At 41.6% G+C, this 17628-nt stretch overlaps 1 long non-coding RNA gene across 1 annotated transcript; it reads left to right on the top strand.

The window, feature by feature from the left end:
* Positions 1-14987: 14987 nt before the first annotated feature.
* On the top strand, positions 14988-17101 carry LOC129604680 (uncharacterized). The gene is made up of 2 exons (XR_008695762.1): positions 14988-15260; positions 15381-17101. It is a non-coding gene; the product is annotated as an uncharacterized LOC129604680 (long non-coding RNA).
* The last annotated feature ends 527 nt before the right edge of the window (positions 17102-17628 follow it).

The raw sequence follows: 17628 nt of genomic DNA, 5'->3' as shown, positions 1-17628 counted from the left end.
TATGACAAATGTCTATAGTTTGGTAAGTGAAGCACTTACTATTATTGATTTAATAATTATTAATTGTATTAATAATTACCTGATTTACGGGGCACCACCCTGTTACCAGGGACCAATAACCGATTTGGAATAGCCAATACAGTCTCATTTGTATTTAAGTTGGTTGAAGGATGAACTCCGTACCATAGCCGACTCAATTCACTAGTGCTGCAAAACCATATACAAATAATCACAGACAACGACCAATTAAATTATGAACGCTTTATTAACAATTAATATTAACTCTAGTGTCAACACTATCTTGAATAACTCAGCAAATCACAACTTAATCTTATGGTGTGTTCGTCTGAAAGTACTGTATGTGTATGCGCGTTACCTGGGATAGGAGGTGTGTGTGTGTGTGTGTGTGTATGTGTGAGAGAGAAAGAGAAAGAGAGAGAGAAAAGAGAAAGGAGGAAGAAAGAGGAGAGCGCCCCCCTTTAGGGGCGTGGTGAGGTGGCACAGCTGCGCGCGTGTGCCGGTGAGCCCTTTGAATGGAGCGCGCGTGTCTGGCGCTCACAGGGAAAGAAGCGTGTAAAGGAGTGTGTCAAGTTATCGCATCTTATCCAGCTCAACCCAACTTGAAATGTTCAGGTTCACTCCAAAGGACGCTCCGAACAACTCATTCATGTTCTTCATAGTTTATTTCCATCATCAGCAAAGTACTAAACAGGTGGATGGTTGAAAAGATGATTAGATGAATAGCATAGCTGAATAGGTTGATAACCTTAAAGAAAAATAAGCACAGTATGCTTAGTTTCAAACCAAAGTTAATAACAAAATTAATATTTTAAGCTTTAAACACATTTTAGTTAAATTGTTTAATGCTCAACTAATGGAACAAACATATTACTATATATAAAGTGCTTCTCTTAACAGTTCTCAACTTATCCTTATTTTTACAATACTTTTACATGTCAGTTTCATATTACCAGTGGCGTCTTTGGGTCAAACCTGGAGCTGGATTGCTTCCTCCTGCACTGTTCGTTGCAGTCTAAAAAAACCAGATCCACAGGTGTCTGGGGTTTTTATTATAGCAGGCCTGAGTATCTTGGAGGGAGTGCTTGGTTTGCTCACTTGAACCTCTCTGGTGGGTGGTGCTAAGATGGACTGTGACATTTGAACACGACACCTCCCACTTGAGCTCCTGGTTCTTGAACCCAAGGAGCTCACCCATTCACCTCATTTGTAGACTGTGTCCGCTGTTCTTCCACAGGCACTATGACAATCACACGTCTGACGTCTCTGTGAAGAATTGTGGCAGGGATTCTGGTGGCCGGCCTTTTCCCTTGTGTGACGCCTTTCACATGTGGAACAGGATAGCTGGGAAAGGTCCTCACGTTCACATCTCTGACAATTCCCTTCATGTCACTGTTCGCACTGATGACTCTTGCAAGTCTGTACTGACCCCTCAGGGCATTTTGGTCTGCAAGCCAGACAACATCACCAACAGCTACATTACGTTCTCTAGTGTGCCACTTGCTTCTGATGAAAAGATTTGGGCCAGCCAATTAAATCCATTTTTTCCAGAATTTATCCACCTCTGTTTGAATAAATTTCAGTCTCTTGAATGTGTAGCCTTTGAAGTCAAAACTGCAGATGTCACCTTTAGGGGCCGCTCTGCCCAGCAGCAAGGAGTTTGGTGTGATATAACTTATGCAGTCTTCCCGACTCTGAGTTCTTGCATCAATGGGTCTCTCATTGGCCAGGTTAGCTGCCATATAGAGGAAGGTTTGAAAGTCTCCCCATGTGAATGTCCCATCTCCTCCCAGATTATGCAAGGCTCTTTTCACAATCTGAACAGCTGCCTCAGCTGCTCCATTCCTGTGTGGCGAGTCTGCTGGATGGATCTTCCAGCTCCAGCCGGTTCCATGCTTGGTGGCTTCATTTTGAAGTTCTGACATTTCCAATTGATTTAGAAACTGATAAAGTTCTTTGAGGGCTGGCCTGGCTCCTACAAAGTTTTTCCCAGGATCAGACCACAATTTTCTTGGATGGCCTCGGATGGCCGTGAACCTTTTATAGGCCAACAGGAATCCTTCAGTTGACTGGTCACTCACAAGGTCTGTATGAATAGCTCTGGAAACCATGCAGGAAAAGATGATGCCCCAAACTTTGAGCCGCACCTTCTTTTTGACTTCATCCTTGACTTCATATGGGCCAAATAAGTCAACCGTGGTGTATTCAAAGGGTCGCGCCGGACGTGTCCTTTCTATGGGGAGGTTAGCCATGATTTGTCGACACCTCTTTGCCTTGGTCTTCCTGCATATCACGCAGCTGTCAACAACTTTTTTAGCCAGTCTTCTCCCTTTTACAACCCAGGCCTGTCCTCTCATCTCCATGAGTGTTCCAGCAATCCCATCGTGGTTTACCTTGTGAGTCTCTTGTGCCAGAAGTGTTGAGACCCAGGACTTATATGGGAGGATGGGAACAGCTGTTTTGTCTTCATTGAAGCTTTGAATCCTTCCACCACACATCAGAAGTCCTGATTCTTGATCTTTATACACAACAAGCCTGTTGAGAGTGGTATCATCAAATATTACACCATCTTGTTCGGCAAGGAAAACATCCCTGAGTGCATCATCATACTCTTCCACAGTGAGTGTGAGTCTTTTGGCTTCAGATCTCACCTCTTCTTGTGTGAAAATCACTTTAATTTTCCTTCCATTTGTGTTCATGTTTCTCGCCTCCTGTTTCCACTTTGTGGCTGCTCTCCATACCCAGGCAATAACTCTGACTAGTCGGGTTAAATTGCTGAATTTTGTTGGGTCTATGAGATGTTTGACTGCTGATCCAGCTGGTGTTCTTCGGGCAGGAATGTTTGCTTGAAGGCCTCCTGCTTCCTTCTCTTTGCACAGAGTGTTCTCCCTCTTTGACTGAGCTCTTGTGACAGCACTGGAGAAGGCTTTCCTTTCAAACTTGTAGACTCCTTCTTTGGCAATAGCAGTAATTTCTTTTGCTGACTTTACTGGCCATTCTTCGACAGGTTGCTTTAGAAATCGTGGCCCTTTTTGCCACTCAGAGTCCTCTTGAAGATCTTCAGGTCCAGCACCTCTTGTTATGCAGTCAGCAATATTGAGATCACCTGATATCCACCACCAGTCTCCTATGTGTCCAGCCTTTTGGATTTCTCCAACTCTATTAGCAAAATATGTTTGATACCCATAACTGTCCCTCTGAATGGCTCCAAGTACAGTTTGACTGTCCACTAGGTGGTACCAGCAGTCTATTTCCATTTGGCTGTGCTTCTCAATGTATTTCCGAAGTCGAGCTGCAAAAACTGCACCACACATTTCTGCCTTAACTGGGTCTCCTTTTTGATCAAGTGGAGTGAGCTTTGCCTTTGACTCAACGAATCTAACTTGGACACCTTGGTGTGTTTCCCACCGGAAGTACACCACAGCACCGTAGGTTTTGTCACTTCCATCCGAGAATGTTATTCCCCACGGCTTACCAATCCAACCAACTGGTGTGAGGCTTCTATGAAAGGTAATGTGACCAAGGCGTGCATACTCCTCAAACAGCTTGATCGCTTCCTCTCTGAGGCTGTCAGACAGTGGTTTGTCCCAAGTGTCTTTGGTCCTGCCCCCATCTCCACCTTCTTGGAAGGCTTTCCTTACCAGAATTGCTCCTTTTTGTTTAGTTGGTGTGACGAATCCCATTGGGTCATACAGGCTTGCCACTTGGCTTAGTAATTCTCTTCTGGTTAAGGGATTAGGAGTTTTCGTTTTTACCTCGTCTTCAAGAAGATTCTGACCAAGTCTCATTTTCTTTTTCTTCCTTGAAAAATTAATGGCTGTCATTACATGGAGCTTGTCCTCCTCCACCAGGTAGCCGACACCAAGAGCCTTGTTGTCCTCCTCTCTCCTCTGATTCGGTAGTATGAAGACTTTCTCTTTTCCCAATTGTGCTTGTGTCTGCCTCCCACTTTGCCCTGATCGAATCCATTGCTTGAGGAAAAACCCTCCCGCATTCAGGATTTCTTCCACTCCTTTTGTCGTCTTGTTTAAACTTTTTAGATCATTGCTGGATGTTAGGATATCATCGACGTAACTGTCCTCCTCTATAACTCGTCGTTCCTCCTTTAGGTGGATGAACGTTGGTAACTTTGCAGTCTCCCGCATTGCCAGTTGTACAATACACCCTGCTGGTCGATCACCAATATTCACTCTGGTTATAGCGTACGCCATAATGTCCTCTTCTTGGTTGTCTCTCCAGAGAAACCGATGGAGATGCATCTCCCGGTCCTCCAACCACACTGAGTTGTACATCTTTTTTATGTCACCTAGAGCTGCATGCACTCCTCTTCTAAATCTCAGCAGAACTGCCCGTATGGGATTCAGAACATCAGGCCCCTTTAGTAATAGGTCATTCATGCTCAGCCCCTGAAACTTTTGGCTGCTGTTCCACACAAGGCGCACTGGAGTCGACACAGAATGAGGATTTGGCGCCACTAAGTGGCTCACATATTATACAGGTCCTTTCCAACTGTTTAGGTCCTCATTTGTCAGTCTTATGGCAGCTCTCCTCTCCACCATCTCGTGGACTTGGGCAGTATAGGCTTCCTTCCACTCAGGTTCTCTGTTGAGTTGTCTCTCTGTTCTCAGGAAAGTTGCTTCCACTCCTTTTCTGTTATTTGGAAGACAGGATGGATCTGCAATCCAGGGGTATTTTGTGTCCCAATGGGGAGCACTGCTATGGGAATCTGATGTGACATTGGTGAGGCCTTGTCTTATAACTTCAAGCTCCTTTTCCTCAACTAGTGACATTTCCTTCCCTCCTGGTGGACATTTACCACAGAGACATCCCCCACACTTGGGCTCACAGGCTGCTCCAATACTCTCCCATTTCCACCAGTCCAGGAACTCTCTGGCAGCAACTGCTGTCCTACTGTCAGGTGCACTGGGGATTTCCATGTACTTCACTGCAGCTGTTCTCATGGAGCGGGCAAAGTGTGTTTTGCAATTGTGAGCTGTGACATCAACACCTTCAAAGAGGTCAGGGTGAGCCCCACCCACAGTTTTCCCCAGAGGACTATCCCAGAGAACAAGATCTCCTACCATCTTCAGTCTTTGAGGGGCCAGTCTCCCTTCTCTGTGACTGATGAGAAGGTCTATGGTTTCTGGTCTTCTCAGATCCTCCAGTTCGGTATCCGGGAAGAACTTCCTCAGCTGCTCTGGTTGAATAACTTGATTTACTTTGGCAATCTCGTTAAGGCCGTAGCAGATGAGTTGATGAGCCTTCTGTGTTCCCTGGGGGGTTTTGACTCTGACTCTTAAAAGGTATCTTCTTGTCTTTACTTTTGTAGTCATCCCTCCAACTCCATGGACAACTAGTGTGATCTTCTCACTTTTCAGGTTTAGTCTCCTGGCAGCTTTATGAGTGATGTAATTAGTGTCAGACGCCAAGTCTATCAAGGTTCCAATTTTCTGGCCCGCATTGGCAGTGATTTCCAACAACATCAGGATGACTGGTAATTCTCTGCTTTCAAGTCTTCTTTCCATGAGGCTGCGTTGTCCACTGTCAATCTGGTTTGTTGCAGCAGTCGCATTTGAGAAGGCTCTTTTGAACTTTTCTGCCATTTCAGGTGAGAGTTCAGACATAAGCTGTTCTTGCTCTTCTGTAAACGTTCTCTTCATCCTGTTCTCTCTAATGCTTTTATCTGCTTCACGTCTTCTGATTTCTCCTTTTGGAGAGAGAAAGAAGTGATGATCTGGTGAGCTCCCTTTTCTGCAGTCCTTGTTTCTGCATAAGTAGTTAGTGGTTAGACACTCAACATCCTCCTTATGGCATTCCAAGCACTTTTTACATGCTCCTAGTTTTTTGACAGCATTTAATTTCTCAGATGGTTTGAGTGTTTTGAACTGCTTGCAGAAGAATAGTTTCTCTTCATGTTTTCCATCCCCACAGACAACACATCCGTCATCTCTCTTTGTGGAACGAGTGAAAGTGTGTTTCCTTTCAAGTCTTCTTTCCGCCTTCTCCGGCACCTCAAGCTGCTCCATCTTCTCAAAGATTTCCTCTTGTGTTTTAAGGAACTTGAGCAGACTGTCAAAATGGTTATCAACTGTCAAGTTATCGCATCTTATCCAGCTCAACCCAACTTGAAATGTTCAGGTTCACTCCAAAGGACGCTCGGAACAACTCATTCATGTTCTTCATAGTTTATTTCCATCATCAGCAAAGTACTGAACAGGTGGATGGTTGAAAAGATGATTAGATGAATAGCATAGCTGAATAGGTTGATAACCTTAAAGAAAAATAAGCACAGTATGCTTAGTTTCAAACCAAAGTTAATAACAAAATTATTAATTTAAGCTTTAAACACATTTTAGTTAAATTGTTTAATGCTCAACTAATGGAACAAACATATTACTATATATAAAGTGCTTCTCTTAACAGTTCTCAACTTATCCTTATTTTTACAATACTTTTACATGTCAGTTTCATATTACCAGTGGCGTCTTTGGGTCAAACCTGGAGCTGGATTGCTTCCTCCTGCACTGTTCGTTGCAGTCTAAAAAAAACAGATCCACAGGTTTCTGGGGTTTTTATTATAGCAGGCCTGAGTATCTTGGAGGGAGTGCTTGGTTTGCTCACTTGAACCTCTCTGGTGGGTGGTGCTAAGATGGACTATGACATTTGAACACGACAGAGTGTGAAGTGAGACTAGCGAGGATAAGGCTTGTGGTCACACAAACACGTGGGGCTATATCCTGCGATATAGTCACGTGATCGCGGAAGCGTGCAGTGGTTGAAACGTGCGCTTGGCGTGGTCGCAGCCGAAACAGAGCACTACACAGTAACACACTAAAGCACTTAAACTAGTAAAATCACAGATTACAACACTTAAATATGCACCCCTTAAGTTCACGTAGATCGGTAACAGCGTTACAGTCACGTGATCGCGGAAATGCACAGTGATCAGATCGTGTGTGCAGGAAAAGAAACAACACAACAATAAAACAATTACTGATACCCTAAGAGTTCTACTCTGCTGAGACTTAAGAATGCCTCTGCCTTACTGCGCAATCCTGGTGGGAAGATCCGGCGTTGCGTGCGTGCGTGCTTGCGCTGTTGCGGTCCGGTCCGGTCCAGTTGTGCGTCGCGGTGATCGCGTCGTGATCAGCTGATGCGGAGGCGAGTGAGGCGGTTATGCTGGCGGTTTCCTGCCTTGTGGCTGGAAGTAGATGGGTGATCAGGCCCGTTCTCTGTGACGACGTTTCCGTTGGTTCAGCTGCTGGCTGCGGTGGAGGCTTCAGGCGTGCCGGTGCAGAGGGAAGCTCCAGGTGGGGCAGTGAGCGGGTCGAAGAGAACAAGGGGGAAACGGGACAGGGTCGGAAAGAACAAGGGAGAGAACAAGGTCGAAGAGAACAAGGGGCGAGTCTTCGGTCACGGCGACTTTTATAACCGTGTGTTTGGTCACGCCCGTCCTATTGTTTGGTCCAATCAGGATGGCTGACGTCCAAGTTCTTCCGGCTGACGTCCAAGTTTCTCCGCCGTTTGTCGCTTGTGTCAGCGGGAGTTGGATGTCAGCGGGGGAGCCAGGTATGGGTCCCCAGCCTGGCGCCTGGTTTTGGCGCTGAGATTTAAAATCTCTTTGTTGTCACTCGCTACTATCAGGATAAGGACTTTACATGCAGGCCGCTGTGCCTCCTTTGTCTGAGCATGTGGGACCTTAATAATAATTCTGTTAATAACAGATTATACATATGAGGTCCCCCAAAAAAACCAATGCAGAAACACTAAAACATCGTTGTTGAGCTTTTCAGGCCATAACAAAACTACTGTAGTTTAAACCTCAGCATTTGCTACTGTGCTTTTATGGTGTATTGAGCTGTTTTAAAGTAGCCTGGCATCAACACATGACCAGTAGAGGCTGTTCTGAATAAAACCAATGCATTAACACTAAAACATCGTTTTTGAGCTCTTCAGATCATAAGAACACTAGTTTAAACCAAGACATTGGCAACTGTACATTTAGGATGCATTGAGCTGTTTCACAGTATTCTGGCATCAGAACATGACCATTAGAGGCTGTTCTGATAGAAACCAATGCAGAAACACTAAAACATCGTTTTTGAGCTTTACAGGTCATAAGAACACTAGTTTACCTGAAAACCTGAAAAGCTCAAAAACAATGTTTTAGTGTTTCTGCATTGGTTTCCATCGGAACAGCCTCCAATGGTCATGTTCTGATGCCAGACTACTGTCAAACAGCTCAATGCATCCTAAATGTACAGTTGCAAATGTCTTGGTTTAAACTAGTTTTCTTATGGCCTGAAAAGCTCAACAACATTTTTTTAGTGTTTCTGCATTGGTTTCCACCTGAACAGCCTCTAATGGGCATGATCTGATGCCAGAATACTGTCAAACAGCTCAATGCATCCTAAATGTACAGTTGCATATGCCTCTGCATTGGTTTCCATCAGAACAGCCTCTAATGGTCATGTTCTGATGCCAGGATACTGTCAAACAGGTCAATACACCCTAAAAGCATAGTTGCATATGCCGTGCTTCAAACTAGTTTTCTTATGGCCTGAAAAGCTCAAAAACGATGTCTTAGTGTTTATGCATTGGTTTCCACGAGAACAGCCTCTAATGGTTATGTTCTGATGCCAGAATACTGTCAAACAGGTCAATACACCCTAAAAGCATAGTTGCATATGCCATGGTTTAAGCTAGTTTTCCTATGGCCTCAAAAGCTCAAAAACGATGTTTTTGTATTTATTCAATTCAATTCAATTTTATTTATATAGCGCCAAATCACAACAAAGTTATTTCAAGTCACTTTACAAAGTAAGGTTTAAAACCTCACACAACTAAACCCAAGAAATCCCACATACAGCAAGCATTTAATTTGACAGCAAAAGTGGAGAGGAAAAAGTCCCTCTCTAACGAGGAAGAAACCTCCAGCAGAACCAGACTGGATGTGGGCGGCCATCTGCCTCGACCGGTTGGGGTGAGAGGATGGAGAGAGAGAAAAGCACAGCAACAGCAACAAGCAACAACAGAGCACAGGATAGAGAGAGAGAAAAGGAGAAGGAAGCCTCGAGGTAACAAATGCATGGATCAGTTTCTCTGCATCGCTCGGAGAGAGGATGCTTCTGATTTTAACTATATTTCTAAGGTGGAAGTAGGCGGTTCTGGAGATTTGTTTAATGTATGATGTAAAAGAGAGATCCTGGTCAAAGATGACACCAAGGTTCCTCACAGTAGAATCTGAAGCTAATGTTATGCCATCCAGGGTGGCTATCTGACTCAATAGTGTCTCTCTCAGATTTTTATGTCCAACAATAAGAATCTCGGTTTTATCTGAGTTTAGTTGAAGGAAGTTTTGGGACATCTAAGATTTGATGTCTTTTAAACAACCCTGAATTTTGACTAGTTGTTCTGTTTTATTTGGTTCCAAGGACATGCATAGCTGAGTATCATCTGCGTAAAAATGAAAATTATTAGAATGCTTTCTAATAATCTCACCCAGAGGTAAAGGTAGCTAGAGGAATCTGTTCAACAAATAGGATTTAAACCATCCCAATGCTGTTCCTTTAATCCCGATTCTATGTTCTAGTGTCTGAAATAGAATGTTATGATCAATTGTAACACAACACACACACAAGAATACTGTCAAACAGCTCAATGCTTTCTAAATGTACAGCTGCATATGCCGTGGTTGAAACGAGTGTGTTCTTATGATCTGAAAAGCTCAAAAACGATGTCTTAGTGTTTATGCATTAGTTTTCAGAACAGCCTCTACTGGTCATGTGTTGATGCCAGGCTAAAAGCATAGTTGCATATGCCGTGCTTCAAACAAGTTTTCTTATGGCCTGAAAAGCTCAAAAACAATGAATCCTGTTGAGCTGTTTGACAGAATACTGTCAAACAGCTCAATGCTTTCTAAATGTACAACTGCATATGTCTTGGTTTAAACTAGGGTTCTTATGATCTGAAAAGCTCAAAAACGATGTTTTAGTGTTTATGAATTGGTTTCTAACATTACAGCCTCTACTGGTCATCTTTTGATGCCAGGCTACATAAAACAGTTCAATACACCCTAAAAGCATAGTTGCATATGCCGTGGTGTAAACTAGTTTTCCTATGGCCTGAAAAGCTCAAAAACGATGTTTTTGTGTTTCTGCATTGGTTTCCACCAGAACAGCCTCTAATGGTCATGTTCCGATGCCAGAATACTGTCAAACAGCTCAATGCATCCTAAATGTACAGTGCATATGCCTTGGTTTAAACTAGTGTTCTTATGACCTGAAAAGCTCAAAAACGATGTTTAAGTGTTTATGCATTGGTTTCTAACATTACAGCCTCTACTGGTCATGTTTTGATGCCATGCTACATTAAAACAGGTCAATACACCCTAAAAGCATAGTTGCAAATGCCTTGGATTAAACTAGTGTTCTTATAACCTAAAAAAACTCCAAAACGATGTTTTAGTGTTTCTGCATTGGTTTTTCAACATTACAGCTTATAATGTTCATGTTATGATGCCAGCCTACTTTAAAACAGCTAAATACACCCTAAAAGCACAGTTGCCGTTGCCGTGGTTTAAACTAGTTTTCTTTTGACCTGAAAAGCTCAAAAAACGATGTTTTAGTGTTTCTACATTGGTTTCCATCAGAACAGCCTCTTATGGTCATGTTCTGATGCCAGAATACTGTTAAACAGCTCAATGCATCCTAAATGTACAGTTGCAAATGTCTTGGTTTAAACTAGTGTTCATATGATCTGAAAAGCTCAAAAACGATGTTTTAGTGTTTATGCATTGGTTTTATTCAGAACAGCCTCTACTGGTCATGTGTTGATGCCAGGATACTGTCAAACAGCTCAATGCATCCTAAATGTACAGATGCATATGCCGTTGTTGAAACTAGTATGTTTCTTATGACCTGAAAAGCTCCAAAACGATGTTTTAGTGTTTCTGCATTGGGTTTTAACTATACAGTTTGTAATGGTCATGATCTGATGCCAGAATTCTGTCAAACAGCTCAATGCATCCTAAATGTACAGTTGCATATGCCGTGGTTGAAACTAGTGTGTTCCTATGACCTGAAGAGCTCCAAAACAATGTTTTAGTGTTTCTGCATTGGTTTTTTTAACTATACAGTTTGTAATGGTCATGTTCTCATGCTAGGCTACTTTAAAACAGCTCAGTACACCATAAAAGCATAGTTGCAAATGTTGTGGTTTAAACTAGTTTTCTTAAGACCTGAAAAGCTCATAATGTTTTAGTGTTTCTGCATTGGTTTCCATCAGAACAGCCTCCAATGGTCATCTTCTGATGCCAGAATACTGTCAAACAGCTCAATGCATCCTAAATGTACATTTGCATATGCCATGGTTTAAACTAGTGTTCTTATGACATGAAAAGCTAATAAATGATGTTTTAGTGTTTATGCATTGGTTTCTAACATTACGGCTTAAGATGCTCATGTGTTGATGCCAGGCTACTTTAAAAACAGCAACCATTGGAGGCTGTCCTGAAGGAAACCAATGCAGAAAAAATAAAACATTGTTTTTTAAGCTTTTTTAAGTCATAAGAACACTGGTTTAAACCACAGCATTTGCAACTTTGCTTTTAGGGTGTAATGAGCTGTTTTAAAGTAGCCTGGCATCAACACATGACCAGTAGAAGGTGTTCTGAAAAAAACCAATGCAGAAACACAAAAACATCGTTTTTGAGCTTTTCAGGCTATTGGAAAACTAGTTTAAACCACGGCATATGCAACTGTACATTTAGGATGCATTGAGCTGTTTGACAGTATTCTGGCATCAGAACATGACCATTACATGCTGTTCTAGTGGAAACCAATACAGAAACACAAAAACATCGTTTTTTTAACTTTTTTAGGTCTTAAGAACACTGGTTTAAACCACGGCATTAGCAACTGTGCTTTTAGGGTGTAATGAGCTGTATTAGAGGCTGTTCTATATGAAACCAATGCATAAACACTAAAACATTGTTGTTGAGCTTTTCAGGTCATAAGAACACTAGTTTAAACCAAGACATATGCAGCTGTACATTTAGAAAGCATTGAGCTGTTTGACAGTATTCTGGCATCAGAACATGACCATTAGATGCTGTTCTGGTGGAAACCAATGCAGAAACCCAAAAAAACCTTTTTTTAGCTTTTCAGGGACATAGGAAAAACTAGTTTAAACCTCGACATTTGCAACAGTGGTGTTATGGTGTACTGAGCTGTTTTAAAGTAGCCTGGCATCAACACATGACCAGTAGAGGCTGTTCTGAATAAAACCAATGCATGAACACTAAAACATTGTTTTTGAGCTTTTCAGATCATAAAAACACTAGTTTAAACGAAGGCATATGCAACTGTGCTTTTAGGGTGTATTGACCTGTTTGACAGTATTCTGGCATCAGAACATGACCATTAGAGGCTGTTCTGATGGAAACCAATGTAGAAACACTAAAACATCGTTTTTGAGCTTTTCAGGTCAAAAGAAAACTAGTTCAAACCACGGCAACGGCAACTGTGCTTTTAGGGTGTATTTAGCTGTTTTAAAGTAGGCTGGCATCATAACATGACCATTCTAAGCTGTAATGTTAGAAACCAATGCAGCAACACTAAAACATCATTTTAGAGATTTTTAGGTTATAAGAACACTAGTTTAAACCAAGACGTTTGCAACTGTGCTTTTATGGTGTATTGAGCTGTTTTAAAGATGCTTGGCATCAGAAAGTGACCATCTTAAGCTGTAATGTTAGAAACCAATGCGTAAACACTAAAACATCGTTTTTGAGCTTTTCAGGTCATAGGAACACTAGTTTACACCAAGGCATATGCAACTGTACATTTAGGATGCATTGAGCTGTTTGACAGTATTCTGGCATCAGAACATGACCATTAGAGGCTGTTTCTGGTGGAAACCAATGCAGAAACACTAAAACAACATTTTTTGAGCTTTTCAGGTCTCAAGAAAACTAGTTTAAACCACAACATTTGCAACTATGCTTTTATGGTGTACTGAGCTGTTTTAAAGTAGCCTGGCATCAATACATGACCAGTAGAAGCTGATCTAAATGAAACCAATGCAGAAACACTAAAACATAGTTTTTGAGCTTTTCAGGCCATAAGAAAACTAGTTTAAGCACGGCACATGCAACTATGCTTTTAGGGTGTATTGACCTGTTTGACAGTATCCTGGCATCAGAACATGACCATTGGAGGCTGTTCTGATGGAAGTCAATGCATAAACACTAAAACATCGTTTTTGAGCTTTTCAGGCCATAAGAAAACTAGTTTGAAGCAAGGCATATGCAACGATGCTTTTAGGGTGTATTGACCTGTTTGACAGTATTCTGGCATCAGAACATGACTATTGGAGGCTGTTCTGAAGAAAATCAATGCTTGAACACTAAAACATTGTTTTTGACCTTTTCAGGTCATACGAATGCTAGTTTAAGCCAAGGCATTTGAAACTGTGCTTTTATGGTGTATTGAGCTGTTTTAAAGTTGCCTGGCATCAGAACATGACCACCCTAAGCAGTAATGTTAGAAACCAATGCATAAACACTAAAACATCGTTTTTGAGCTTTTCAGGTCATAAGAACACTAGTTTAAACCACGGCATATGCAACTGTACATTTAGGATGCATTGAGTTGTTTGACAGTATTCTGGCATCAGAATATGACCATTATAAGCTGTTCTGATGGAAACCAATGCATAAACACTAAAACATCGTTTTTGAGCTTTTCAGGTCATAAGAACACTAGTTTAAACCACGGCATTGGCAACTGTACATTTAGGACGCATTGAGCTGTTTGACAGTATTCTGGCATCAGGACATGACCATTGGAAGCTGTTCTGAAGGAAACCAATGCTTAAACACTAAAACATAGTTTTTGAGGTTTTTAGGTCATACAAACACTACTTTAAACCAAGGCATTTGAAACTGTGCTTTTATGGTGTATTGAGCTTTTTTAAAGTTGCTTGGCATCAGAACATGACCATTACAAACTGTATAGTTAAAAAACAATGCAGGAACACTAAAACATCGTTTTTGAGCTTTTCAGGTCATAAGAAACACTACTTTAAACCACGGCATATGCAACTGTATATTTAGGATGCATTGAGCTGTTTTACAGTATTCTGGCATCAGAACATGACCATTCGAGGCTGTTCTGAATGAAACCAATGCAGAAACACTAAAACATCGTTTTTGAGCTTTTCAGGTCATAAGAACACTAGTTTAAACCACGGCATATGCAACTGTACATTTAGGATGCATTGAGCTGTTTTACAGTATTCTGGCATCAGAACATGACCATTAGAGGCTTTTCTGAATGAAACCAATGCTTAAACACTAGAACATCGTTTTTGAGCTTTTCAGGTCATAAAAACACTAGTTTAAACCACGGCATATGCAACTGTACATTTAGGGTGCATTGAGCTGTTTGACAGTATTCTGGCATCAGAACATGACTATTGGAGGCTGTTCTGAAGGAAACCAATGCTTGAACACTAAAACATTGTTTTTGACCTTTTCAGGTCATACGAACGCTAGTTTAAGCCAAGGCATTTGAAACTGTGCTTTTATGGTGTATTGAGCTGTTTTAAAGTTGCCTGGCATCAGAACATGACCATCTTAAGCTGTAATGTTAGAAACCAATGCATAAACACTAAAACATCGTTTTTGAGCTTTTCAGGTCATAAGAGCACTAGGTTAAACCACGGCATATGCAACTGTACATTTAGGATGCATTGAGCTGTTTTAAAGTAGCCTGGCATGAGAACATGACCATTACAAACTGTATAGTTAAAAACCAATGCACAAACAGTAAAACATCGTTTTGGAGCTTTTCAGGTCATAAGAACACTAGTTTAAACCACAGCATTTGAAACTGTGCTTTTATGGTGTATTGAGCTGTTTTAAAGTTGCCTGGCATCAGAACATGTCCATCTTAAGCTGTGTAGTATATTCTGTTACTCTTATGGGGTTATTTCTGTCCACTGCAACGAGGGTCAAGTTGACCGTGGTGTCAGATTGGCCACTGAAACAAATACGCTGCTGCAGCTGTGTAAACATGGACTTTCGATGGACACGTAGGAACTTGCTGGTTGCATAAACAACACAGCTTTATATAGTGGGCATGGGGAGATGTTTCTTAGAGTGCTTCGCAGAGGGTCTGCTGCAGTCACCCAGCTGACCTTTTTCGACCTCTCAGTTTGTTCTGCAGACGAACCTCCAGGTGAATTTGGCCACCACCTCTCTCATGAAAATTCTGTAATTGTACTATTTCATTATGTGTAATAAATTCATTTGTTAATTTGAGCATAAAAGTTTGAGTCCGTGTGAAATCTCTGATAAGGTCGGACCATCAAAATACACGACAAAATGGCGTCACGAACACAGGCCTGAGGAGCCGTTTCCAGAACCAACATTTGTCCGGACTGGCCCGGACGCACGACCGTCGTCATCAGTGAAGGTAAATAGCGCTTAAAGCTTTTACGTGACGATTCTCTGTGTTCGAGACAGTGTGAGCAAATGTTGGTAAGATTAGAGAAATCTGATCATTAAATTCTGATTTGGCTGCTTTAAGTAAATTATCTGTGTGGGAGAGACAAAGAGAGGCGGTGCAGAATTTACCTGTGCTTACTTATACTGCTGTAAATAGCTGCTTTGCATAACCAACTGCTGTGTGTGTATGTGCTATCTTGCGCTTGGGAAAAAATGACATGGCCTATTGACCTCTAGAAGTTACGTAGGTTAACTTGAGGCAGGCGACGTTTGGGAAATCTAAAGTATGGGCGTTGTAGTCTGCATTTGGATAAAATAAATTTAAGGCTGTGTAAGTTCTGTGTCGACGCTGGAAAATTTGGTCCAGGTATTGAGCGGGGTCACTGAACCATACCTCGTTGAGCAGCTGTCAAATTAAAGGGAAAGACGTACGGTACCGGCGTCGGTAGACAGTGCGGCCTCGGTGCAACGGGTTGTGAAATTCGGTAAATTTGACCTGCTCGATAGAATCGAAATTTATTAGGCACTGTAGGCTTGTGTAAAGTATTGGGAATCTACATTAAGCTTGAAACGGATCAATCCAAGTGTAGAGCTTCCCAAGGTTTGTGAGGCCTGGTAACATAGGGATAACCGGTAAAAGCGCGTTGAGTTGATTGCGTATTGAACTGCAGTGTGTCGACGTGTTAGTATTGCGCAAGTATAGTTAAGTTGGGGTGAGTGTATGTTTTAGTATATGTAATGCATTTAAGGATAGTGTGATAATTGTTAAGTTGTTGTGGGGTTAATAATTAATAGGTGTCGTGGTGATAACATTTTTTTGAGTTTGTGTCTGTGAAGTTAAAAAACCTTGAGTGTGTGTTAATAATTGACAGTGTGCGTTCCCTTTCCGTCCTTTGGAGCAGAGAGAGAGTGTGTGGCGGGGAGATAAAGCCTCGCTGTTCAGTGTCTGTGTGTGTGTTTGTTTGTTTTTGAACAGTCTGGGGAGAGCCGTTGGGTGAGTGCTGTCTAGATTAAACATTTTTTGCAACATTTTAACATTTCATTTTAACTATCATTTATCATTTTTGGTAATTTTAATATTTTTGTGTGTCCAATGTGGACATTGCGGTAATTTTTGTTCGATGTAATTTGTGAAGGTTAGAATAACGTTCCGCACTGTGGTTGGGACTGGTGGAGCAGATCACAGAGAGTGTGCAGATTGTGGCCGTTCTTCGATTAAAAGAAAAAGGGGGAAGCAGTGCTAACTGCTAAATTGGTTTGGACTTCCAAATTGGGCCCGGAGACTAGCTTTGTTCCTCTTCGAGTGTTCACTTCTCCTATCTGTGTGTATGTGTCACAGCTGTTAAGAGCATTAGGCTCGAGAGTGTGTGTGTTTCAGTATACAGGGCTATAGGCTCTGGTGTGTGTGTGTGTGAAAGTGTGTGCAAGTGAGAAAAAAAGGTGACGTATCACATTAATCATTTTTGAGTTATAGAGGGGTGCAGAGATAAAGTCGCTGGAGAATAAGGTAAATGAAAAATTAAGTAAATAAAGAATTAATAGAATAAAATAAAGTAATAAAAAAAAAAAAAACACTTTCATTCTCATTAAAATTCTGGTTGTTTGCACAATTTATAGCATACATTTCACCAGTGCTTTTTCTCCAGATATAGGAATAATGACTCAAAGATATGTCTCCAGTTGCGATCTTGGGGAGGAAACATCCTCTCCTTTCTCAGGAGATTGAGAAGTATTCCAAGAAATGGAACAAGCGGACGGGTAAAGCTCAGTCACCCTGGCCATCCGATGGAACATTCGATCATGAGCATGTGTGGAGATGGAAGTGTTAATAAAAAATTACAAAATAAAAGATAAATCTGCCAAGCGACTGTGTAAACGTGAGCGTGAGGTTGCAATGCTAAAGTTATTCACAGATCAAGCCCAACTCCTGAGGGAGAAAACAGCTGAATATGTGAAAAAACAGATTGAGCGGAGAAAGGAGGAGAGAAAAAAGGGAGAATCCTTAAAAGCAGAGCCCCCATCTTATGCTGCACAGATGCCGGTGCGGGAGATCAGACTATTAGGAGACAGGTAAAAGCATCTATCCCATTGAGGAGTTA

The sequence above is a fragment of the Betta splendens genome, chromosome 1 (assembly GCF_900634795.4).
Source record: "Betta splendens chromosome 1, fBetSpl5.4, whole genome shotgun sequence".
Classification (NCBI taxonomy): domain Eukaryota; kingdom Metazoa; phylum Chordata; class Actinopteri; order Anabantiformes; family Osphronemidae; genus Betta; species Betta splendens.
Note: the sequence above shows the minus strand (reverse complement) of the source record. Positions and strands in the feature narration are given on the sequence as shown.